This window comes from Polypterus senegalus, chromosome 11 (genome assembly GCF_016835505.1).
Source record: "Polypterus senegalus isolate Bchr_013 chromosome 11, ASM1683550v1, whole genome shotgun sequence".
NCBI classification, from domain to species: domain Eukaryota; kingdom Metazoa; phylum Chordata; class Cladistia; order Polypteriformes; family Polypteridae; genus Polypterus; species Polypterus senegalus.
In genome coordinates this window covers 10,800,074-10,825,346 of record NC_053164.1, presented here as the reverse complement: position 1 = coordinate 10,825,346, position 25,273 = coordinate 10,800,074, and the positions used below count along the sequence as shown (strand labels likewise).

The window sequence follows — 25,273 nt, the reverse complement described above, 5'->3', positions numbered from 1 at the left end:
AATAAACTAGGTTTCAAAGTGATCATTAAATTGAATTTGACAGAGTGGTACTGTATGTTGACACTGATTTGTTGCAAATTCAGCACTCTGTGGCATTCCTAAAGTTGGCATTTTTATCACGAGTGTCATTCCACCTCCATTTGCACTATCACCTTTAGCCTATGAATCATCACAATCATTGGCCTCCAGCCCCAACCTTTAAACCAGTTCACTACAAAAAAAAAAAAAAAACGCTGTCTTTTAGGTTGATAGGCAAACTATATGGCAAAACTTTGTGGACGGGGGACTCTCACACCTATATAAGCTTGTTAAGACACCAAATTCCAAAAAGAGGAGTATTAATATGGAGGTGCTCTAACCTCTGCAGCTATAACAACCTCAGTTCTTCCCACAAGCATTCATGGTTTCAGGTAGTGATGTTGGACAAGAAGAACAGGCTCACTGAATTTGAATTCATTTCAAAAGTGTTCAATAGAGTTAAAGTCAGGGCTCTGTGCGGCCCACTAGAGTTCCTCCATGTCTTCATGGACCTGGCTTTGCACATGGGGCAGAGTCATGCAGGAACAGAAAAGGGCCTTCCTCAAACTGTTGCCACAAAGTCGGAAGCTCACAATTGTCTAAAATGTCATTGTGTGCGGTACCATTACAAACTAATGGACCTAGCCCTAACCACGACATTATCCCTCCTTGACCAAACTTTATAGAAGGCATTATAGAGACCGGATAGTAGCATTCTCCTGGCATCCATCAAACCCGGATTGGTCCAACAGACTGACAAAACAGCAGAAATCACTTTTCTACTGTTCCAGATTCCAATGGTGGTGTGTTTTACGACACTCTTGCAGTCACATGGCATTGCACATAGTGATCTTAGGTTTTGTGTAGCTGCTTGGCCATTAAAACCCATTTCACAGAGCCAATGACACACAGTTCTTGAGCTGAAGTTGGTTCCAGAGTCAGTTTGGACCTCTGTTGTGAGTGATGCCACAGATTATTTTATGCAATATCCACTCAGTGGGACTGCATGGTCCACCACTTTGTGGCTGAGCAGTTGCTGCCCCTCAACACTTTCATTTCACCATAATAGCACAAGTCAAATCTATCAGGGCAAAACGTTCACATACTGACTTTTGACTTGCAGCATCCTTTGACAGTGCCATGTTTCAAGTCACTGAGCTCTTCCTTTTGGCCTATTCTGGTGCCAATGGCGACTGCATCACTAAGTGCTTGGATTTATGAACCAGTTAACAATAATTGTGTTTCTCCAGGAGACACATAACCAGATTAAGGTGAAAAACTCAGTTAAGGCAGAAGCCTGGTTTCTTAAAAATCAACATTAATGTGAGAAAATAGTCTTCTGGAGTTCTCCTTTGTCAAAATGTTCAGACATCATTAACTGCACGAAAAAAAGAGTTAAACAGCATGATCGGCCACCATGAATTTGAAAATAAACATGACGCCTGTGTTAATTTTTGTGTTTTATAAATATGTTTAGTCAAGCTGACGCTTTATTTATAGCTTTCTATCACCCGATTCCGCACAGCTCACTCTCTTCTGCCTGGCTGTGCGACTGAGCCCTGCAAAGAACCAGCATACTGGTATGTGTGCTTCTTGCCTTACAGCCAGTGCTGCTGGAATAATAATGTAGGTATCTTTACTTCAATAAGTACTGTGTTAGGTTCCTTGTCACTTTTAAAACTATTGTAATGTGCGTTAAATTTTAACATTTTACCCTACTGCTTGCGAGATTTGCCGAGTTTAGCACTATAAATTTGAGGCATCAACATAAGTTTAGTGAGTTCTGAAATATTGAGACACATTATTTCAGCCAGAAGAAGGAATAACGCAATTGCTTGAACATTTTGTTGATGGCTGCTGGAAGCATGTGCGAAGCAAATACATGCACAGGCTGACATAGTACAATAGACATGCTCAGATAACAAAATCCTTAACAGTAGCCCTGTGATAAGCAGTCCATGGTGTTATGCAAGTTTGAAATAAATAATCAAGCCCAACAACGTGCAGGCATGGAATCGGGTTCAGGTGTGAGCTAGCACACGCCACTCCGGGGATGGTCGAGATGTCTGGCCAATTGCACACACACATGCAAATGTGAACATCAGACAGGTGCCTCATATGCACCATGGAGGTAGCGTCATTTCACCCCTCCATCCAATTAGTCAAGTTAGTATAAGAGGAGCCTGCATGGCCGAGAGGGACAAACAGGAAAGATAGAGATTAAAATGGAGGGAAAAGAAGCACAAAGAAAGAAAGAACAGGATCATGAAGGAGATGAAGAAAAGGAAGCAGGCAGCTGAGAAGAGAGACCCTCAGAGCAGCATAGGGCCAACACAAGAGGTGGCTGAAGAAGGCCACTCCAACGGAGCATTTTTGGAGTACCTGGAGTGACCCAATGCTCGCTCCCACATAAGTCTGGGGAGTGGCAGTGGGAAATGGAAGAAGCGAAGTGAGGCTCAGCACAGCCATGGGACCCAAGTCTACGAGAGAAAATGGGAGGTCATGCCTATTGGTATGACGTCTTCCCTGTCAGCAGGATCCCATACGAGGTAAGCAATTGTACCAAGTGTTGTGAGTTTAAGAAACTGTATCCTGCCTAGTGATTTTAACCTCTTTTTAATGGAATACTTATTTATTGGATATTTTAACTTCCCGTGTTTCACTCATTTTATGGATTATTTATTTATGGAAAATTAATGTACTGCACTTTTTGAACACTACTTGATTTTCGGATTGTCTTTAATAAAAGGACCGTTACTTTTGCACCTGCCCCTTGGCTGTATATTTGTGTCCTAATTTGCCCAGCTCATCGTGGTACATGATTATCTATGGTTCAGGTTCAAGTGGCTCCAGAACTTAATAGGGAGTATGGATCCAACCAGGACCATCACAAACCGGGTTAAGGGTTTACATGGCCATATAATCAGATTATTAGAGGAAAACTCTACCCCTGTTAACCAGGTTTCTCAGAGGCCAATAATCCAATTTCTCTATTTAGAATAAGTATGTAAATGGTATTTTAGAAACCATGAATAACTGGGTTATTGAAGCTCATGTAAGTGCACCAAAGGAAACACCGCAGCTCAGTTATTTGAAGGGGTGTCCACATGTTTTTGGCTGGAGAGTATATAAGCCTCCTGTATGAGTGAGTAGGCCCTACCACAGATGGGCACCTTGTTCAAGATTAGTTCTCACTTTGCTCCTGAAGCTGCACTGATAGGCTGCTCCTTCCACACTCTCAAACTGTATTAATGTGGTGCATAGTTTTATGTTATTTTAGCTTCCTAGATCTTTATCTCATCAGAGATGTGCTACTTAAAGCAGTACTGCTGGCCTTCTTGGTCTCTCCTGCATTGTTCTTTATTGGCCATCAAATTGTATCGTTCATATCACAGCCACAAGAAAAAACAAAATCCCAAACTTCTGTCTTATTTTACTAAACATTGCATGGAATAGTAGGAAAAAGGTGGGCTGGCTTCACCATGTGGAAGGTGAGGTACTACCTCAAGTGGAGGAGTTTAAGTACCTTGGGGTCTTGTTCAAGAGTGAAGGGACAGGGGATGGTGAGATCAACAGATGGATGGGGCGGTTAGCGCAGTTATGTGGTTGCTGTACCAATCTGTAGTGGTGAAGAAGGAGCTGAACCATAATGTGAAGCTCTCAATTTACCAGTCGATCTACATTCCTACTATCACTTATAGTTATGAACTTTGGGTAATGATTGAAAGGACAGAATCACAGGTACATGCAGCCATTACAGATGGAATGAGAAGCGCAGACACCCAGGAAAGGTTCGGAGTACAACCGCTGACCCTCCACCTTGAGAGGAGCCAATTGAGGTGCTTTGGGCATCTGATATTGATGCCTTCTTTCAGAGATTTTAATGAGCACAAACAGCTGGGACGGGACCCCAGGCTCACTGAGAGGATTCTCTCTCCTAAATGGTTGGGGAACACCTGGGAATCCCACATTATGAGTTGGCAAGTGTGACTAGGGAAAGGGACGTATGGGCCTAACCACCAAGACTGATGCCCACGGTACCTGACTTAGGACAAGCAATGGAAAATGAATGAAGTAAATTTAAAAAAAAAAAAAAAACAATTTTTAGAATATATAATTAGTTAGAATTGTACTTTTCTCACCAGAAGCACACTGTCCTAAGATTTGGAGTTAATGAGCTGTACAAGTCCATCCTGCCCTGTACATGTCATGTACACAGCAGCGTACTGTTCTGAGATGTTTTGATAAGGAAAGACCGATTCAAGGTGAGGGAGATAGAACTTTAGAGGTAAATCTCTCCTACTCATTAATCATGGCTCCAAAGAGAGGGTACGTGCGGCATGTTGATTAGTACACTTAAAGCTAAAATCGCACTGGACTCTTTACAGATGAAAATAAAGGATCCCCTTATAAGCCTTGCAGCCCCAAATCCCAGCTTTACCGGACACAAAAACTTTTGTTTCACCTTCTTCTAAGAACAAGGGTGTAACCAGCATATTCCCAACCCACTGATCTAAAAAAACAAAATCGTGCCATCATGTCTGGATGCCTGGAGGGGAGGTGAGCCAGTGGGCCTTGTACTTAAATGGATTCTTTTATCTCGTTTTTGAGCTTTTAATTACGTTCTGCCTTCTTTGCTTCCTTACCAGGTCATTCACAGCTCACAATGTAAAAGTGACAGAGAGAATAAAATTACATATGAGAATACAGAGAAAGACTTGTGTCAGTGTGCCTGGATACGCATTAAAGGACTGAAATTAGCAGGACGTACAATGTTAAACTTTACAAGTATTACTGAGATGACATCGTTCCTTAAACATCTGTACAATAATTATTAATAATTATATCATGTACTCATTCATTTTTACATCAGTTATTAGACAGGACAAACACACACAAATATATCCTTACGAGAATGTGCGCGCGCGCACACACACACAAATTCACAGGAAGTGAATTTTCTATTTTTTTTTTCTTTTTTTTTTTTTAAAACTTGGTGGCATTGTAGTCTTTCAACATGATTCAATGGAGGCGATTTGAAAAGAACGGCTAATAGGAGGTTAAATTAAACAATGAAAGCGGGCAACCCTGAAGTATTTTAGTGTGTACTGCCAAAAGTAAGGAAGACAGAAGATCTGAGGTAAGGCTGTAATAATCCCTCATCATGGCGCCAGAGAGTGGCGACGTGTTACATTTTGATTGACATATGAAGACAATATGAACCTGTGATGCTTGGGCTGAAACACTTATTTAAAATTTCAATGCGGAACCGACTTTTTTTTTTTTTTTTTTTTAATTTACATAAAAGCCCTGTTCAAGAATGGCATAGGTACATACCAGATAACCCTGGCGCCTTATGGATTGAGCATCCCCCAAGTTCTAATCACAAATCTTTTTAATGTCTGTGTGTAGTTTAAACATTTCCATCAGCAACTGCAGTATTCCTTCAGAATCCAAACTGTCAGTAGATCGGCAGTGGTAAGACAATGTGTGAATGGGATCTGCAATGGAGCAACATTTGTGACAAGAACAGGCCACTCAGCCCAACATGCAGGTCTATTCCACTCACTAAGATTGTACCAAAAAAAAATATGAAGTGGAGATCTAAAGGTACCTAAAGTCCTACTCTCCACCACACTACTTGGCAATTTACTCCATGTGTTTTTGGTTATTTGTGTAAAGAAAACCCTTCTAGCATTTTGGCAAAATCTTCCATTAAGTTTCTATCTATGACCCTGTGTTTCTGTTACAGCCGAGATCCACTGTCCTCATTCCTTCCATAATTTTAAACACTTTAGTCATGTCATCTCTAAATATCCATTTTTTTTTTTTTATAAAAAGGTTCAACACCTTCAAACTTACCACATAGCTCAGACCTCTTATTCTGCTTTGTTGCTCTCCTCTGGGCTTTCTCTAATGCTGCTGTCTTTTTTAACATATGGATACTGTACTCCAGGTGAGGCCTCACTAGCTTGATTAAAGCTTATGTATAGCCATCCCAACTTGTACTCCTCAAATCATATGCCTTATATAACCTAACATTCTGGTAGTCTTCTTAATGGCTTCACCAGCTGGGGTGAACTATTTGAAATATCACATATGATGAAGCTGCTCATAGACATCTTCTAACCACATTAAACTGTTATCATATGGCAATGGAATGGCACTCTTCAGAAGACTGAGGACCTGGTACTGTCAAAATTTAGACTTCAAACCACCCTGTAGATATGGTAAATCACACAATGTTTTTTGAGATCAAGTTTCTTTTGATAATGTATTTTTGTCAACAGTTCTGAGGGGTGTAGGCAGGTATATATTTCATTGTACTATGGAAATAAGAAGAGAGTTTCACTTCCTTTTATCAAATTGTTTAAACAAATCTGTGCCTTTATGTGAAATAATTCTGTACAGTACTTAATAAGTTGTAAAAATTTTTACATGTCACAGCACTCAGTGCCTGAACTCAGTTAAAAGTACAAAAATAAACCGAATTGAATGTAAAATCTGTACAAATGTATGTATTCTGTGTTTATATACAATACAGTTTATTTTTGTATAGCCCAAAATCACACAGGAAGTGCCGCAATGGGCTTTAACAGGCCCTGCCTCTTGACAACCCCCCAGCCTTGACGCTCTGAGAAGACAAGGAAAACTCACTAAAAAACCTTGTAGGGAAAAATGGAAGAAACCTCGGGAAAGGCAGTTCAAAGAGAGACCCCTTTCCAGGTAGGTTGGGCGTGCAGTGGGTGTCAAAAATATATGTATATATTAATATGTATGTATGTGTATTATTTATATTTAATTTTTATATATATACTAGCAAAATACCCACGCTTCGCAGCGGAGAAGTAGTGCGTTAAAGAAGTAATGAAAAAGGAAACATTTTAATAATAACGTAACATGATTGACATTGTCATTGTAATGAGTGTTGCTGTCATATATATATATATATATATATATATATATATATATATATACACACACAAAACCATGCTTTTATCAAGGCTTCCGTCAGGTAGCCTTTTGAAATGAAATTTTCCTCCAATCAGTCGTAGCAACGCTTTCTTCCGACTGTTACATTTTTGTAGCTCTGATGTGTGCATCAATGTAATCGGTGTACCAGGAAATCATGCATTGACAGAAGTTCCCCTTTGCTTGGAATGCAAAGTGTGATTAAATGCGTTTTTTTTTTTACGCGTTATGGAGCACATGCATTGAAGCTTCTCAGCTGTGCTTGTGCTAAGAAAAGGAAACATTTTAAAAATAACGTAACATGATTGTCAATGTAACCTTTTGTAAGTAGTGCCTGGAGGATTCAGAGTGTGGAGAAACTCTAGAGACAGCGTGTGTATTAACTTGTGGATTTTTCTGTGAGTATTTGGTGGCAGCGTCACAAACTCTCTTCCGTAACACTGCGTGCATTAGCTGTGGAGCTCAGCTCAGAGCGAAATGAGGTGAATGGGAGGGAAGATGATGACGTGACTCCCCTACCTGCCTTAACTGTCAATCCCCCACAAACACAGTCTCTCGGAATTTGCATAAGCACAGCCCTTCACCAGCAATTTTAACTTAGTTACAAAGTGATTAAAACTCTCGTTTATACCCTGCGTCCTCTCATTAAACTTGTATCCCGCATTAGCCGTGGGCATGACAAATCGCAGCTTTGTTTTCGAAGTAGCTACACTCATGAATATGCTTGTACGTGTCACTCGTTCGCTTCTTATTGTTTCGCTGCCTTATCAATTGTATAATGCATGTTTTCTTCAGTGCTTTTTGGAGCTCTTCCTTGTTTTCTACGTACTGCGTTGACAGTCAGTTCATGTGATTAAGTGGGAGGCGTGATGATGTCACACGAAACTCCGCCCCCCCACGGCCATCGAGCTCAACTCCATTACAGTATATGGAGAAAAATAGGTTCCAGTTATGACCGTTATGCATAGAATTTTGAAATGAAACCTGCCTAACTTTTGTAAGTAACCTGTAAGGAATGAGCCTGCCAAATTTCAGCCTTCCACCTACATGGGAAGTTGGAGAATTAGTGATGAGTGAGTGAGTGAGTGAGTGAGGGCTTTGCCTTTTATTAGTATAGATACACACACACACATATATATATATATATATATATATATTAATATTTGCAAGTACACACAGTATACATACATTTGCATTTAAATAATTGTGTCATGTGGGTATGTCAATTTTTCAAAGGACAGTGTGACCTGTTGGATTAAATTAAAGAAAAAATAGTCAAAAAATTAAGGAATCAATAGAGTTTACTGACATCATCTTGTTTACTGATTTGAACTGTTTACTGCTATCAACTGACATCATGCTCAGCACCGAGGGATGCACTAGGCAGCCTGTTGTCACCCTTTTGAAATTTTCAGATGTTCATACAGTTCTTGATGGTCCCACAAACGCATCTTTCATACTAACAGAAGACCAAAATTTATCAAATTTCTTTAAAGCAGTGATAATGTGTTTCTGATATGAATGCGAGCAACATAGGAGCAGCACAAGGAACAGCCCTGAATCCTTTTCTCTTTACTCTGTACACCTCCGACTATAAATATAACAGCAGGTTGTGTCGCTTGCAGAAATTCTCAGATGATTCTGTACTTATGGGACGTGTTCACAAGTGGGATGAAACAGTGGAGAGGAGGCAGGTGGAGAACTTTGTTTCTTGGTGCAAACAGAATTGTCTGCACCTTAAGCATCAGCAAAACCAAGGAATTGGTTATTGACTTTCACTGCACCAAAAAGTTTCTATGTCCAGTCACTAATAAGAGAGTGGATGTAGAGGTGGTACACACACACACAAAGACTTATATTCTGTATACTGATCACATGTTTAAGGTTCCAGGGATAAAAAGCACCTGGATTAAATACTCCATCTCAACTGCTATTAATCTTTTAAATAAGTTTAGAACATTAGAACAATCCAGACGAGAACAGGCCATTCAGCCCAACAAAGCTCGCCAGCCCTATCCACTGGTTTCCTCCAAGAAAACATCAAGTCGAGTTTTGAAAGTCCCTAAAGTCTTACTGTCTACCACACTACTTGGTCGCTTATTCCAAGTGTCTATCGTTCTTTGTGTAAAGAAAAACTTCCTAATGTTTGTGCGAAATTTACCCTTAACAAGTTTCCAACTGTGTCCCCGTGTTCTTGATGAACTCATTTTAAAATACAAGTCTCGATCCACTGGACTAATTCCCTTCATAATTTTAAAAACTTCAATCATGTCACCTCTTAATCTTCTTTTGCTTAAACTGTAAAGGCTCAGCTCTTTTAATCTTTCCTCATAATTCAACCCCTGTAGTCCTGGAATCGGCCTCTTTGCTCTTTTCTGGACCTTCTCTTGTGCTGTTATGTCCTTTCTGTAGCCTGGAGACCCAAACTGCACCCAGTACTCCAGATGAGGCCTCACCAGTGCATTATAAAGATTGAGCATAACCTCCTGTGACTTGTACTCCACAGATCAAGGCGCTATATAACTTGACATTCTGTTAGCCTTCTTAATGGCTTCTGAACACTGTTGGGAAGTTGATGACTCCTAAATCCTTCTCATAAGGTGTACTCTCGATTTTCCGACCGCCCATTGTGTATTCAAACCTAATATTTTTTCTTCCTATGTGTAATACTTTACATTTACTGACATTAAATTTCATCTGGCAAAATCTGCCCAAGCCTGTCTGCTATCCAAGTCCTTCTGTGATGATATAACGAATTCCAAATTATCTGCTAATCCACCTATATTGGTATCATATGCAAACTTAACCAGCTTGTTACTTATATTCCTATCTAAATCATTTATATATATTAAAAATAGCAGCGGCCCTGCACTGACCCCTGTGGAACACCACTCATAACATCAGCCATTTCTGATGAGGCTCCTCACAACATCACCCTCTGCTTCTTGTGTCTGAGCCAATTCTGTACCCATCTAAAAACATCACCCTGAACTCCCACTTCTTTTAACTTGATGCCCAACCTCTCATGTGGCACCTTATCAAATGCTTTCTGAAAGTCCAGATCAATAATATCATCTGCTCCACTTTGATCGTATGCTTTTGTTGCCTCCTCATAGAATTCCAACATGTTAGTAAAACACGACCTCCCTCTTCTGAACCCATGCTGACTGTTCAGAATAACTCCTGTCCTTGCCATGTGTTGCTCAATCTTATCCTTAATAATTAATAAAGTTTAACTTTAATTAACTTTCTTACACCTAACACAAGAGACAAACAGGTAACACTCACATCAATCATTAATTAGTCAAGTCTTAATGCTTTCATTTTTTATGAACAACTATATTATGTTATACCATCAGTATTATATTCACCATTGTACTGTATTTCTAAATATTTTTTATATGTTTAAAGTTTATGTTTGATATTGTGTTGTTTATTGACGTGATTTTAATAATAAGTTGTAGTCTCTCAAAACCAGCTGACAAAAATTTCTCTCTTGGGCCAATAAAAACGAACATAAAACATAACAAACACCTATACTGTATATACTGCATATGTGAATTTCTGCATTTATATAAATATCGCATGATGCTTCTCCTATTTATTTCAAAAGTGTTTGTACTGCACTTCATTCCTCTTATTTGAAGCCCATCCTTCATTGTGCACAGGTTAGACTCCAATTCCCTGTGACCCTGAAAAAGTTAAGTCAAGTTGTGGAGCATGCACTGGTACAGCGCGTTGCCGCACTCACTACATGACGAAACAACTCGGGATCTCGGTTTGCACCCCCCCAGGCATATACGCGGTCCAGTCCCACCCTCTGGAAATGACTCTCTATCTGCCACAGCCAGGTGTTACGTGGGCGACCCCTTGGCCTGGTCCAGCCACTCGGGTCCCCAGCAATGAGGATTTTACGAGCTGGATCAACCTCAGGGAAACGTGTCACATGGCCGTAGTGCCATAACTGACACTCCCTCACAATGCAGGTAATGTGCCTCATTCGAGACTCCATGAGCAACCACTCATTTGACACAAAGTCAAACCAACGGTACCCAAGGATTCTCTAAAGAGACACAGTACCAAAGGAGTCCAGTCTTCGTCTCAGGTCACTGGATAGTATCCATGTCTCACAACCATATAGCAAGACAGGAAACACCAGGACTCTAAAAACTTGGACTTTCGTCCTTTTGCAGATATCAGGAGTGCCACACACCCCTTTCTAGTGACCTCATGACCCCCATGCTCTCCCAATCCATCTACTGACTTCATAGGAAGAGTCACCAGAGACATGAATGTCACTGCCGAGGTAACTAAACGTCTCGACGAGGTCGACATTCTCTCTGCAAACAGACACAATGCTGATGGCCGCGCCCAAGAGGTCATGAAAGGCCTGGCTCCTGGTTTTTATCCAGGACACTCAGAAACCCATACACTCAGACTCCTCGCTCAGTCTCTCAAAAAAAGTAAAAGTTTAAGTGAATTCTAGTCTGTTATGTTATAGTCATGTGTCGCTTAAAGATGGCATTTGGTTTCAACCAGCGTGTTCCATTAGTCGATTTTGTTTTTAATTGTATATTAATTTTAATTAATTAATTTTAATTGTATATTAAGGGGGGGCAGGGGTGTGTCTCTGTACCTGAAGTCATTTTTCACTGCGTTGACTTTAGATAAAAGGCGCCATGTCTGCATTGTTACATTCCGCGCCTTAGTGTTATTTTCACCATAATGACATGTCGAGCATACACCTGACCTGATATAACCTACCCTAAGCTAACTTAGCCTAACATCAGCATACTACTACACGTCACATAATAATAGTTATTAAAAAATACAGTAATAATACAACATGAACACTTAAGACGACATTTAGACGCTATTTGATTTCATTTTTTGTACCTCTACGGAACCTCCATTGTTAGTCAGGACGTTGTTAACAGAATCATGACTGCATTTGCAATTATTGCATATCATGCTGGGATAATAAGAGGGAGCACAAATTTGAATATCAGATCAATAGTTACTAACACACGTGTATTCAGAGGCAAGCGGTGTAGAGTAGTGCAGCAAAAAAGGCTTATGACTTTAAATTTTAAAGTTTCAATCACTACCTCCATGTAAAACGTACAGGTCAACACACTGTAAAATGACTAGCATTATGTTAACTGTTAAAAAGACCTTACTCATACGGCATCACTGCTCTCGTAGGTCACAGCGAAATCCCCAGTATCGGGTTGACAGTTGGAAATGCTGGATTCGAAAATAAATGCTGTTTAGGGTTAAATTAACTCATGCAGTTTTGCAGTGTGCTATTTCAGGTATTACGGATTTTGCAGTGCATGTGTGCTATGTCACCTTGAGAGGACATTCTGCTTACAAAGTGTTATATAAAAGGGGGCTTATTTGGTAAAGAATAGCATACATGTAAAAAGTAAATATCTGTTTAGTCCTTACAAATCAAGTTCATAAGTTTTGTATGCATGTTAAGACATCACCAGATGTACTGTACAGTGAGCATCCCCATACTCTTTTAAAAATGACTGTTCTTAAATTGCTCTTTGGATGGATGGATAGATAGATAAGAACTTTATTTATCCCGAGGCAAATTCTTTTGTCATATACATGCTCAGTGCAACAAGAGGAATAAAGATAAGGTAATAAAGAGTTAAAAAGATCAGTAATAATAGTGCAGATAAATAAACAGAATAACAAAATAACTTTAACCAAAATAACAAATAACTATAACTAATAGTTGGTATTATAGCTATATAACTAATTTGTGCAAAGCAACAAACAACTATAACAGATAAAATTACAGATTATTAGTGCAAGTGGTAATGAAAAGTGACTAGTGTTTATGCTATAAAAAAAATGAGATAGCAGCATGTGATGATGAGAAGGATCACCTACAGAATGAGGAAGAATTATACAGTCTTATTGCCACAGGTAGAAAAGATTTCCTGTGGCATTCGATTCTACACTTGGAGGCAATGAGTCTTTTGCTGTGTGTGCTCCGATGACCCATCAAGGAGGCCTGCATGGGGTGAGAGGGGTTGTCCATGATACCGAGAAGCTTTTTCAGCATTCTCTTCTCAGACACCTCCGCCAGGTTCTCCAGTCTGACACCCGGGACAGAACCAGCCTTTTTAATCAGTTTGTTCAGCCTGTTGGCCTCAGCTGTCTTCAGCCCACTGCCCCCAACACACAGCTGCAAAAAACACCACACTCTCCAGCACAGAGTGATAGAACATAGTCAGCATTTTCCTGCAGACATTGAAAGACCCGATCCTCCTCAATAGGTAAAGTCGGCTTTGCCCTTTCTTGAAAACCGTGTTGGTGTTCTTGGACCAGTTTACTGTCCATGTGTACCCCCAGTTACCTGTAGTCCTCAACCACCTCAACATCAGTTCCTCTGATGGTGACAGGGGTGGGAAAAGGAGCCTGTTTTCTAAAGTCCACAACCAGTTCCTTTGTCTTTGTGATGTTTATCTGTAAAAAATTTAGCTCACACCACTCCACAAAGCTGTCCACCACCCTCCTGTATTCATCCTCCTGTCCTTCCCTGATGCAGGCCACAATGGCAGAGTCATCAGAGAATTTCTGCAGATGACATGACTGAGACCTGTACCTGAAGGTAGACGTATAGAGGGTGAAGAGGAAGGGTCATAGGACAGTTCCCTGCAGCACCCCCGTGCTGCTCAGGATGCTATCAGAGCAGCAGCTCTTCAGCCGGACATGCTGTGGTCGATTGGTTAAATAGTCCGTAATCCAGGCTACCAATGGGGCGTCCACCTGCATTTCCGTAAGCTTATTTCCCAGCAGTGATAGTCTGATTGTGTTAAAAGCACAGGAGAAGTCGAAAAACATGACCCTCACAGTGAACCACTGCACTCTGGCAGGGGCTCTATGCATATGAAATGGCGTCTTTGGGCTCTGAAAAAGTCCATAATATGTGGACATGACAAAAATCTTTACATCAAGATACTAACATTTTAAAAATACCTAAACTGGTGTCACCGTACGCAGCAAGAGTTCTTTTAATTATTATTTTAAACTCCGGAGCCCATTGGTACTTCAGACATCGTATCTTTTCATTGTTATTTATGCACAGATCTAAATAAATAAGTTTCTTTTTGGAACCTTCAGGTGGATGGATGGTTCTTTAAGGAACAAAAAACGGTCCACAATGAAAAAATGCTTTTGGTTCTAATAGGCACCATTATTTTTCAGAGCACAAAAGTAAATGTAATAATGTTAATTTGACTTACTTTCTCAAAATAAATGTTATGTATTACACTTCTTACACATTTATGCGATCTTTGTATGGTGTGCAAAACTGAGTAACACTTGTCAACAAAGATTCTGCTTAGGGGTGTTTTAAAAGCACTTTAAAATGCCGATTCTGAAATTTTCCGTACATGTTAAGACATCCCCAGATGTCCAGTGTGCATCTCCATACACTCTTTAAAAATGATAGTTTTCAAGTTACTGGAAGTCTTTCTATAGGCTGTATATTTAGTAACCTCTTATTAAGGTGAACTTTTGAAGCTAAATTCAGGATTAAAGTGTTTTTATTGTTGTGTGAGAACATTCTGGAAATGTCACAGTGGTCAGTGACAAGCATGGCGAATTGTTTCAACAGAACATTTCCGAAATGGAAAAGCGATTCCAAGACAACTGGAGCCCCAGTGTGCTTGCCGACGACTGCAGGACCCCTGACAGGGATACTCGTGAGGCCTAGTACAGCAGAACATTGTACATGCGGTGTAAACTTACATATAGTAAATTTGAATTGGGTGTCACTTAAAATTCTGGAGCGATGAAGCCTGATTAGATTTTTAAATTCAGCACACAAAATACTGTAAGATTCACAGTATTAAAACAACAAATACATTTTGTTAGCCATTGTTATTCGTGGACCGGTACCACCTTCCGGTGGAAGCCAGTGACATTTAGAAGCATGCTCTTAAAAATGCTGGTTCTTTAATGGCAGTTTACAGAGTTGTGTGGCTCCTTGCTTGGCAGAAAATCATTTCATTCTGGGAAGGGTTTTTGTGGACTTGAAAACCTTCTTAATAAGTGGACAAAACAGAAACCTTTAATGTAGACTAGTCAGGAGACTTAACAGATCAAGAAATCCTGAGCTTATGCTGCGTTCACGGGCTCTTGGACTATACGGAGCTCTGAGTCGTAATGTTTCCCCTTCCCGAATCCCGAGATTGCTGTTGAATTGTTATTTGGTCTCTCAAAATCAAAAAAAAAAAAAAAAATTGTGGAAATAAATAAATAAACTTATTAAATGCATATCAATTCACTCCCAAGTGTAATTCGACCAAAAAAAAAAAAAAAAAGGCATTTCAGTTAATTTTTTTAAACAATTGACTAAGGTGAAAGGTCAGCATTACATCACAAATTGGACGATTTCGGTAGCTTTGTTTTGTCCGAGTTGTAATTCCAAGTTGACAGCTTGACAAGTCAGATTTACCGTCTGTCCCAGAGCACACAACCGCAGCATTAGCCTGTGTCAATGTATGCAGTGAGAGTCTTTAAATAAAAAAAAAATAAAAATAAATAAATAAGGAAACCACTGGGATTTCACAAGCCTGTTGTCATCTATTCATAGTTTATTTATGCAGCTCATTAAAGAAATAAAGCAAACAAATGAATAAATCAAGGTTCTTTCTGGAACCTTTATCTGGGTAATTGTTTTGGGAACCAAAAATATTTCCCCTATGACAGGGGTATCAAATGCAGCTTCTGGTGGGCCACAGTAGCTGCAGGTTTTGGTTCCTGCCACTTTCTCCGTTATTAACCAATTACGATGGCTAATGACACATAGCATAGTATATGATTTTAGTTAACTTGCATTTAGTTTCATTACTTCTTTACCCATCAGCCAAATGATAATGAGATTCAAAATGAGCCAACAGATGAGCAGCCTCACTTAGATCCCATTTGCACCTGTGTCTTTCATTCCACATTGGTTTCAATAAAACGGAAAAAAGGGGGAAACAAATGAAGTTCTGCTCTGGTCCACGAAACATTTTGATGGTGGCTTTAGGAATGACTGCTGTGACAGAATGATCAAACCAACAAGCTGTACAATTAAATAGCAGGTTTACAAGAACATTTAAATAGGAAATGTGTTGGGAGTAGAAATGGTGGTCCCTCAAGGACTGCCCGAGAGCCATGTGTTAGCTGGTCTTCTTTTGGCTTGCTTTGTATCTCTTTATTGCTTGGTTGCCCACTAATGCAAAAAAAAAAAACAATTAGGCAAGTTAGCCATGACACCGCTGTCCTATGGCATCGCTCTGAAGAGCCACTTTGGCACCTTGATTTTAAAGAGTGCAGGTATTTGGTTTTTCTCCCAACACACAAAGTACCAGATTGAAACAGGTACATGTTAACACAATACAAAGTTATTGTCTGTTTTTACCTGCATTGTCATCACTCTTTAATATTGTTTTTTTATCAGTATGCTGCTGCTGGAATATGTGAATTTCCCCTTGGGATTAATAAAGTATCTATCTATATTGGTTCTTGGTACTCAACCCAAGTCCTGGAGGTCCGCAGTGGGTTCAGGCTTTCATTCCAAAAGGTTTCATGATTAGACACCAGGTCTAGCAGATCATGAAACTTGGTATATTTAGTTATACGGCCTGTTACTGCTTTCATTTGTCCAGACAAATCTTTATCACATTGTAGATTTTTCGTTTTCTGAGAATGGTAACCATATCCTTTGTGGTCCTGAACAGATTTGTAGCTCTGTGTCCCAACCTTCTCTCTCATTTATTTCAAAACATTGAATTAGCATAGATACTTCAAGGTGCATCTACTCAAGTTAAAATGAAAGCACATCAGCTGGGGAGATGGTGCTTCCTTTGTCATTTGCACTTTATGATTAACTAATGGCCAGTTAGGAGACCTGGGTTTGCTTCCCGGGTCCTCCCTGCGTGGAGTTTGCATGTTCTCCCCGTGTCTGCATGGATTTCCTCCCACAGTCCAAAGACATGCAGGTTAGGTGCATTGGCGATCCTAAATTGACCCTAGTGTGTGCTTGGTGTGTTTGTGTGTGTCCTGCAGTGCGTTGGCACCCTACCCGGGATTAGTTCCTGCCTTGTGCCCTGTGTTGGCTCCAGCAGACCCCCGTAACCCTGTGTTCAGATTCAACGGGTTGGATAATGGATGAATGGATAGTTAAGAAAACAGGCAACAATTAAAACAATTATGTAACTATGTAAAACTTAAACAGGCAATTAAAGGTTCTGAAATGTAATAAACTAGTTAACTAAAATGAAGCCCAAACATATTGCTTTAGTAGTAAATAAACTGATTCTAATGAAATGTTTGGTTAAAGCAAAAATCTGCAGCAACTACAGATCACCAGAGGCCTTGTTTATAAAGCCTGCATCTGCACAAAAAGACTCAAGATGTCCGTACACGCAACTTTGAATGCAAATGTCGGGATTTACAAACCAAACCTTGATGGGGGGAAAGGTGCAAATATTTACAGCAGCTCTGACCCATACATACGCAACTGGAAAATGGCGACACCCTTGATGATGAAGCAAGGGAAATGCAGCCATCCATCCATCTTCCAACCCGCTGAATCTGAGCACAGGGTCACGGGGGTCTGCTGTAGCCAATCCCAGCCAACACAGGGCACAAGGCAGGAACAAATCCTGGGCAGGGTGCCAACCCACCGCAGGAGGAAATGCTGCCAAACCCTAACACTGAGCCGGTACTATAATGTACATTGACGTGACAAACATATCGCACCTCAAAAACTATGAATAGGAGGTCCAGACTGTATTTCAGTTCCCTTTTCAGTGGGCCAATTCTGTGTATTTGCACTGAAGACATGTTTTTGGTTTATCGTCAATTTATATCAGCTGCCTTCTGTCACTTCTCAGGGAACTGGCTGACAGGACAGGAACATCTCAGCTAAGCTTCACTCTGTCATACCCGCCGTGTTGGAAACCATTAACTGACTAATGAGGCACTACATCCAGTTTTCATATGGTGTGGATGCCCATACATAAAACACAACATGACTTTGTCACCATAAAAAGGTGTGTCAAGTTCTTCTAATGTAATTGGCGTGATTGACTGCACTCATATTGCAATAAGGGCATCTAGCGAGAATGATGCTGCTTTTGTTTACTGTAAGCAGTGACATTCCAGTAATACACAAGTTATCCAAGATGTGACTGGCAAATCTTGTGGCTCAGTTGCCTAGGTCAAAAGTGATTCATTTATTTTAAGGCAAAGTAGCTTTGACAGATGTGATGGTGCTGCATGTAATGGCTGCCTTCTTGGTAAGGTAACTAACTGGCTGATCCCTCAGGGTTTCACATGGCCCGTACTGTTCATTGTAGTTGTGCGCAGATTTGGTCTCCAGGTTGCAAAAAGAACATAGCAGCACTAGAAAAAATCCAACAGCGACTAGACTGATTCCAGGGCTACAGAGGATGAATTATGAAGAAAGATTAAAAGAGCAGAGCCTTTTCATTTTAAGAAAAAGAAGATAAGAGGAGACTTGACTGAAGTGTTTAAAATTATGAAGGAAATTAGTCTGGTAGATCGAGACTTATTTCAAAATAAGTTCATCATCAACATTGGGATACAGTAAACTTTGAACAAACATTAAGACATTTTTCTTTACAAAAAAAGTTGTGTGGTGGACAGTAGGACTTTAAGGACTTTCAAAGCTAGATTTGATGTTATTTTAGAAAAATTAAGTGAATATGAACGGTGAGTTTTGTTGGGCAGAATGGCCTGTTCTTGTCTAGATTGTTCTAACTACATAATCACATGTGCCAGTTGATAGGTGCTACTGTCTGAGCGGATAGCCACTTGCACCTTTCCCAGAGCACAGAGGAGAGGCACCATAAGGCCATGCATGATCTTACACTTCTCAGTTGTGGAGCACAGCCAGATCATTTTGAGTGTAGGTAGAGAGGTCTTGATGCGTCAGGAGGGAGAGGGTTCTCTTCCAGCCAATGAAGTTCTGCAGCATGGCGATTGCATACCTGTGAGGTTGATTAGTTTGCTCCATATGTGGACATTTCGGGTCAGCATTTGAGGAGCGTTCAAATTTACAAGGTGATTGTAATTTACAGACAGTAAATTACATAAAAAATATGCAGACGCCGGTTTGTTTCTTTTTGTTTTTGGTGTGGCATTTTCCAGTTTTTTAATGTCATCTGCATATTTTCATGCTTGAATTCATGCAAAGTTTCATAAATGAGGCCAGAGTGGAGTACCCCCTACATAGGGGAACCAGTTTTGTTTCCCAAAAGAACCAGGCTCATGAAGGCTCCTGAAAGAACCTGCTTTTATTTAAATCTATAACAGGCTTCATAAGTAACCATCAAAAGACAAGAGACTTGTGATAGGTTTAAACAGACTCGCACACTAAGTGCCATTTTCTTGATCTGTTAGTATTGTTTTTATTTTTTGCCTTATGAAATTTCTTGTATTAGGAATTTGTTAGTTTTCGCATACTCATTGGGGTCAGAGTGCAAGGCCAGCCATTGTGTAGTGCCCCTGGATCAATTGCAGATATAGGGCCTTGCTCAAGAGCCCAGCAGAGTAGGATCTCTTTTGGCAGAAACGGGGATTTGAACCGGCAACCTGCCAGATACCAGCACAGATCCATAGCATCAGAGACACCACTCCTGCTACATTCTAAAAAAAATACAGGTTCTTTAATAGCACTATAAGGTCTTTCACCGAGATGTTGGGTTCATTCGGGAAACCCGAATGAGGCACATTACCTGCACTGTGAGGGAGCATCAGTTACGGCACTACAGCCATGTGGCGCGCTTCCCAGAGGGTAATCCAGCTCGTAATCTCCTCATTTTTGGGGACCCAAGCGGCTGGACCAGGCCAAGGGGTTGCCCACGCAACACCTGGCTGCGGCAGATAGGGGGTCATTTCCAGAGGGTGGGACTGGATCGTGTGTCTGCCTGGGGGTTGCCAACCGGGATCAAGAGTTGTTTCGTCGTGTAGTGGGTGCTGCAACACACTGTACCAGTGCATTCTCCCCAACTTGACTTGTGTGGTTCCTCATAGAGCCATTAAGGGTTCTTTGCATATAAAGTTGGTTCTTTGTGCTTTGAAAACTTCATAATATGTACAAAATGACACACTTTAAACGTATTGTCAGCTACCTACCAGAACACTAACAGATGAAGAATACTTGAACTTTGCCTGTGTAACTGTATGCAGCAAGAGACCTTTTATCATCACGACCCAGTGGTATTTAACAAGTCTTATCTATTCATGTTTATTTATGAAGCCTAATATGGATCTAAATAAATAAAAGTTCTTTCTGGAACCTTCACATGAATGGGTCTTTTATGAACCAATACTGGCTCCCCTATAGCATCGTTCTTAAGAACCACTCTGGCACCTTGATTTTTAAAAATGTAGATGCCTTAATGTGTTAAATATGTCTGTTATGTCCCAATATTAGAAACCATTTCAAAGCTCAAAGAACCAATTTCATATGCAATGAACCCTTCCTGTAACTAAATGGTTCTTTGTCAAGCAACAGTTCTAAAAGGAACCACACAACCCAGCCAAGTGCCATGTTAGAATGGTTTCGTTTTTAAGAATGCAGGTGTCTGCGATTTTTCTTCAAAGTTTCTTTCGTGTCCTAACGACAAATCTAAAACCGGCCTAGTATAAGTGAGGGTTGGTTCCCTGCACCTTTCACCTGTTGCTCAATAAAACTAAATCAGAACCTCACACTTGCGTAGAGTTGACAGGTTCTTCTCCAATCTGTTTTCCCCATCTTATCCCACAAAGCCAACATGTTAATCCGACTACACAGACCCAAAGATAGGTGATGCGTGCCCTCCACGGTTTGATTGGCCGTCCTTAACTGGTTCAGCATGTTCGAAAACGTAGGAATGGACAGATGACATTGCGGGCACACGTGAGCGCGTATTCTTTGTTTTGACACACGTGACCCGCGTATGCAGCTTCCATTCTTTCGTATATGCGTCTGCAGCCCAGGTGACCAGGTCGCCGGTCATCAGTGTCACGATGTGCCCCGCGGCCCAACCCCGAACGTCCGCTGAGCTGCGAGTCCAGGTTGTCTTCTGGAAGGCAGTGTCTTGACGGATGTGACGATGCCGGGCTCTACCGAGGCACACGCCGCACCCACAACTGTGACTCCATCCAAATGGTACGTTATCAATGCCACTTGATAATTGCAGCTGAGCCTCACATGCAAGGCTGAAAATAACAAAACCCAGACAAAAGCTTTCGAGACAAAAGACGGCGAGTGACGTTGCTGTGGTCACCTTCAAACAAAAGCAGCCCTGCCGATCACACACTTGCGCGAGGGTGTCTGAAGTGAGCCACCATCTTTACAAAGCACACAAATCGGAAAGTTTCAGTCCGCTAACGTGTGATCTGAAAACACGAGGAGGGCACGTTAGACCTGATCGGGGATGGGTGGGGGGAAGAAAAAAAAAATAAAGACCGTCACTAATACTGAAGGCTTACCTGCCCAAAAAACACTCGCTGCCAACACTTCCAAGAGTTAACGATTGTCTGCTTTCACGAAACACAATGAGCCGAACTGCTTAACGAAGCAACTCGGATCGGATCGGTGAGAAGATCTGCTGAAGATGATGAGCTCACCAAAAAAAAAGGAGAGAAGCTCACCCTGCCCTAAATTTCGGGCCTGTCTGTTTTTCCCTTAAAAAAACACACACACACATTGAAAACAGGGGCCGAGGAATGCCTGCGCAACTCCCACTGTTTTTGTGTCTGTTTTTTTTTTTCCTCCGTTGAACTGGGGAAGGGAGGAGGAGTAAAGGAAGAGGGGGGAAAAGGGACAAGAGGCTCCAACTACACACGCCACACCGATTTTTTTTAAGATACTTAGAATAAAAAGGGCGTCTGACAGATCATTAAAATAAGACGCCTTCCTCCCTGGAATGGTGCTCAAGTTCTTAAACATATACACAAGGCAACCCCTTTTTTGTCCTCTCCGATATACACACATACCTCCCCAAATAAAGACTGTAACCTTTTAATCGTTGCTAATTCAATCAAGTTTTCTCCAGATTAGAACTTTCCGTTCTTTAATGCAGTTTTCCTTCGCCTGGAATTCGCCGTTTTCCACGTCTGCTAGTGTCCCTTCCAGCTAGGCCTGATCCAAGCGAATAGAAGGGGGAGAAAACTCCCAAGAGAAAGGAATATTAATCTGCCTTTCGTTATTTGGATCAAATAAATAACAACAATAAATAAACAATAATCTGAAATTGCGAAATTCGTGTAGGGTAACGCACTGCGCTATACAATGTGTGTGCCTGGTCTCCTCAGCCCACACATATGCACAAACTCACACGCACGGCCGATGTGCAACATTTACGGCTCGCTATTTTAGTTCGATTAGGACATTTTTGGGGGGCTACCAGTTTCTCCCCTATAGGCAACGAAAGACGGAACAAGGCCCAGAGACGTCATTTCTGAAAAGAAAATGCAAACGCAATTCCTTTACACATTTGTGGCGAGAGAGGCGTTTTCGCCGTACTGCCCATCCAGCGCGCCGTACCCCCCGATCGTCACTGTTAAAGAGAGCAGCGGTGCTATAGCATGAAATCCTTTTAAATGTACAACATCATACACATTTTTTCTAGTCCAATTTTTCATAAAGAATCATATTCCACGTACCGTGTCATTCCGTTTTTGTCCTGGCGTTGTTTCCCGGCTCCTAGCTGCAAGCACACCCGCCACGGCTTCGAGAAATAAATCAATCAAGAAACAGTAAAGATTCCTCCCAAAAAAAAAAATATCCGTATTTCCCGTCGTGTTTTGCTCGTCTCTTCTTTACTGATGTGATTTAAGTGCAAGGTTTTCTTTTCAAACTTCCAACTGTCTCCGTTTTGCTTTTTTCTCTTTCCTTTTAAAAAATCAGGACCTTTGTATCGGAAGGCTTGGCTGTTCCCATCTTTCTACTCCTTGGTGGCAATTAAAAACACACAGGCGAGGCGGAACCGAATTTAAAAAAAAAAAAAAAAACAAGAAATCAAATCCCGGTGCGCCTCTCGAAACCAACCAAACCGAGTAGTCCACGGAGCAGAGAAAAAGGCGTCTGAAGCATCCAAGCGAACCACGTTGTGTCTTAAGTATCGTTTACTTTCCTTTGTTTGCCGTTTAAAACGGGCTCGTGTTCTAAACTTTTTTTTATCTTTTCTCAAAAGTGGTCGTTAAATATTTCTTATTTGGCTTTGATCTTTACTGGTTTGTTTCTCGGTATGTATGTCTGTCACTCCTGGGCTGGTCCGGATTGCAAGCCCCTGTGCCTGGGCTAAGGGATTTACTCCTGGCAGTAATGGCGGCCTCTTTTTCCCTGTCTGCCTTTCTCCAGCTTGAGAAAAAAAAAAAATGTGAGAGAGAGAGAGACGGAGTCAGTGACTCGCCCAGCGGCGCATGTACTCGGCTGAAAGCAGCGCAGACTGAGCAGCCCTGGCGCACACGCTGCCTACCTGCCCGACAGTCCGCCTCGCCTCCCAGTCAGCCTGCGCAGCGCGCCGCTCGCTCGCTCGCTCTCACCCGGGGGAGCCCAATAACCAATGATGGACGGGGGAAGAAAACTCGGGGACACAGAAACTACCACAAGGGGAAAAGAAATGTGAAATTGGAGAGAAATAAGAATACATGGCATGGTATACAAAGGAACGATTGTACTGGCTCGAAAGAAATCAAAAACAAAACAAAAAAAGAGGCAAACAAACCAAAAATAGGAGAGAAATGAGAATACATGGCGATTCAACAGACTTGAAATTAATCATAAAATTACAAAAAGGGGCAAATAAAACGAAAATAGATAAGAAAAAAAATACATTGTGATTGCACTGACTTGAAATAAATTATAAAACTGCATAAATGGGAAAATAAAACAAAAATAGGGGACAAATAAGAATACATGGTAATTCCACAGATTTTACATTTATCATAAAATTACAAAAAGGGGCAAATAAAATGAAAATAGGAGTGAAGTAAGAATACATGGTGATTGCACTGACTTGAAATAAATCAAATGTACCAAAATGGGAAAACAAAAATAGGAGAGAAATAAGAATACATGGTGACTCAACAGACTTGAAATTAATCATAAAATTACAAAAAAGTCAACTAAAATGAAAATAGGAAAGAAATAAAAATACATGGTGATTGCACTAACTTTAAATAAATTATAAAACTCGCAACTACTATGTTGCGACTGCACTGACTTGAAATAAATCATTAAACTGCATAAAGGGGAAAATAAGACAAAAAGTAAGAGAGAAATAAGAATACATGGTGATTCAACAGACTTGAAATTAATCATAAAATTACAAAAAGGGCAAATGAAACAAAAATAGGAGAGAATTAAAAATACATGGTGATTGCACTAACTTTAAATAAATTATAAAACTACAAAAGGAAAAAATAAAACAAAAATAGGAGAGAAATAAGAATACATGGAATGACAAAGGAATGATTGTACTGACCTGAAAGAAATCATAAAACTACAAAAAGGCAAACAAAACAAAAACAGGAGAGAAATGAAAGTAAAAGAAAGTGTGAGCTATATAAAAGACTGATCACATGACTTCAAAGAACTCATAAATAAACTAAAAAAAGATGGGTATTAAAACAAAAATAGCACAGAAATAAGAAAAGTTGAGGAATATAAAGGACTGACTACCCTGACTTGAAAGAAATTATAAACTATTAAAAGAGAAAAAAGTAGAGAAATGATAAAAAAAAAAGAAGTCGGTTATACATAGGACTGATGACACAGATTTGAAAGAAATCATAAAACTACAAAAAAGGGACAACTTAAAATAGGAGAGAAATACGAAAATATGGGATATACAAAAGACTTACACCGACTTATAAGAACTCATAACTACAAAAAGGGGAAATAAAATAAAACCGTGAGAGAAATAAGAATACATGGGGTATACAAAAGGACTGATTACCCAAACTTGGAAGAAGTTTAAAAAATTTCAGAAAGGGGCAAATAAAACAAAAAAGAGAGAAATAAGACAATATGGGATATACAAAGGACCGATCAGATAATTGAAAGAACTCATAAAACTACAAAAGGGACAAGAAATAGGAGAGAAATAATTATAAAATGAAATATACAAAAGATTGATTACACAGACTTGAAAGAAATCATACCAAAGGAGTAAACAAAACAAAAATAGGAGAGAAATAAGAAAATATGGGATAATAATAAGAATTCTTTACATTTATACAGTTATTTTCT

The 25,273-nt window shown here is 40.3% G+C and overlaps 1 protein-coding gene across 1 annotated transcript in view; it reads right to left on the bottom strand.

Annotated features, from left to right (window-relative positions):
- The window catches only part of arhgap35a (Rho GTPase activating protein 35a), a 237,210-nt gene extending 213,372 nt beyond the window's left edge, over positions 1–23,838 (bottom strand). Inside the window, exon 1 of the mRNA XM_039768047.1 lies at positions 22,684–23,838. The gene's annotated coding sequence lies outside the window, so the exon portion shown is untranslated. The remainder of the gene's footprint in view (positions 1–22,683) is intronic.
- Positions 23,839–25,273: the final 1,435 nt, after the last annotated feature.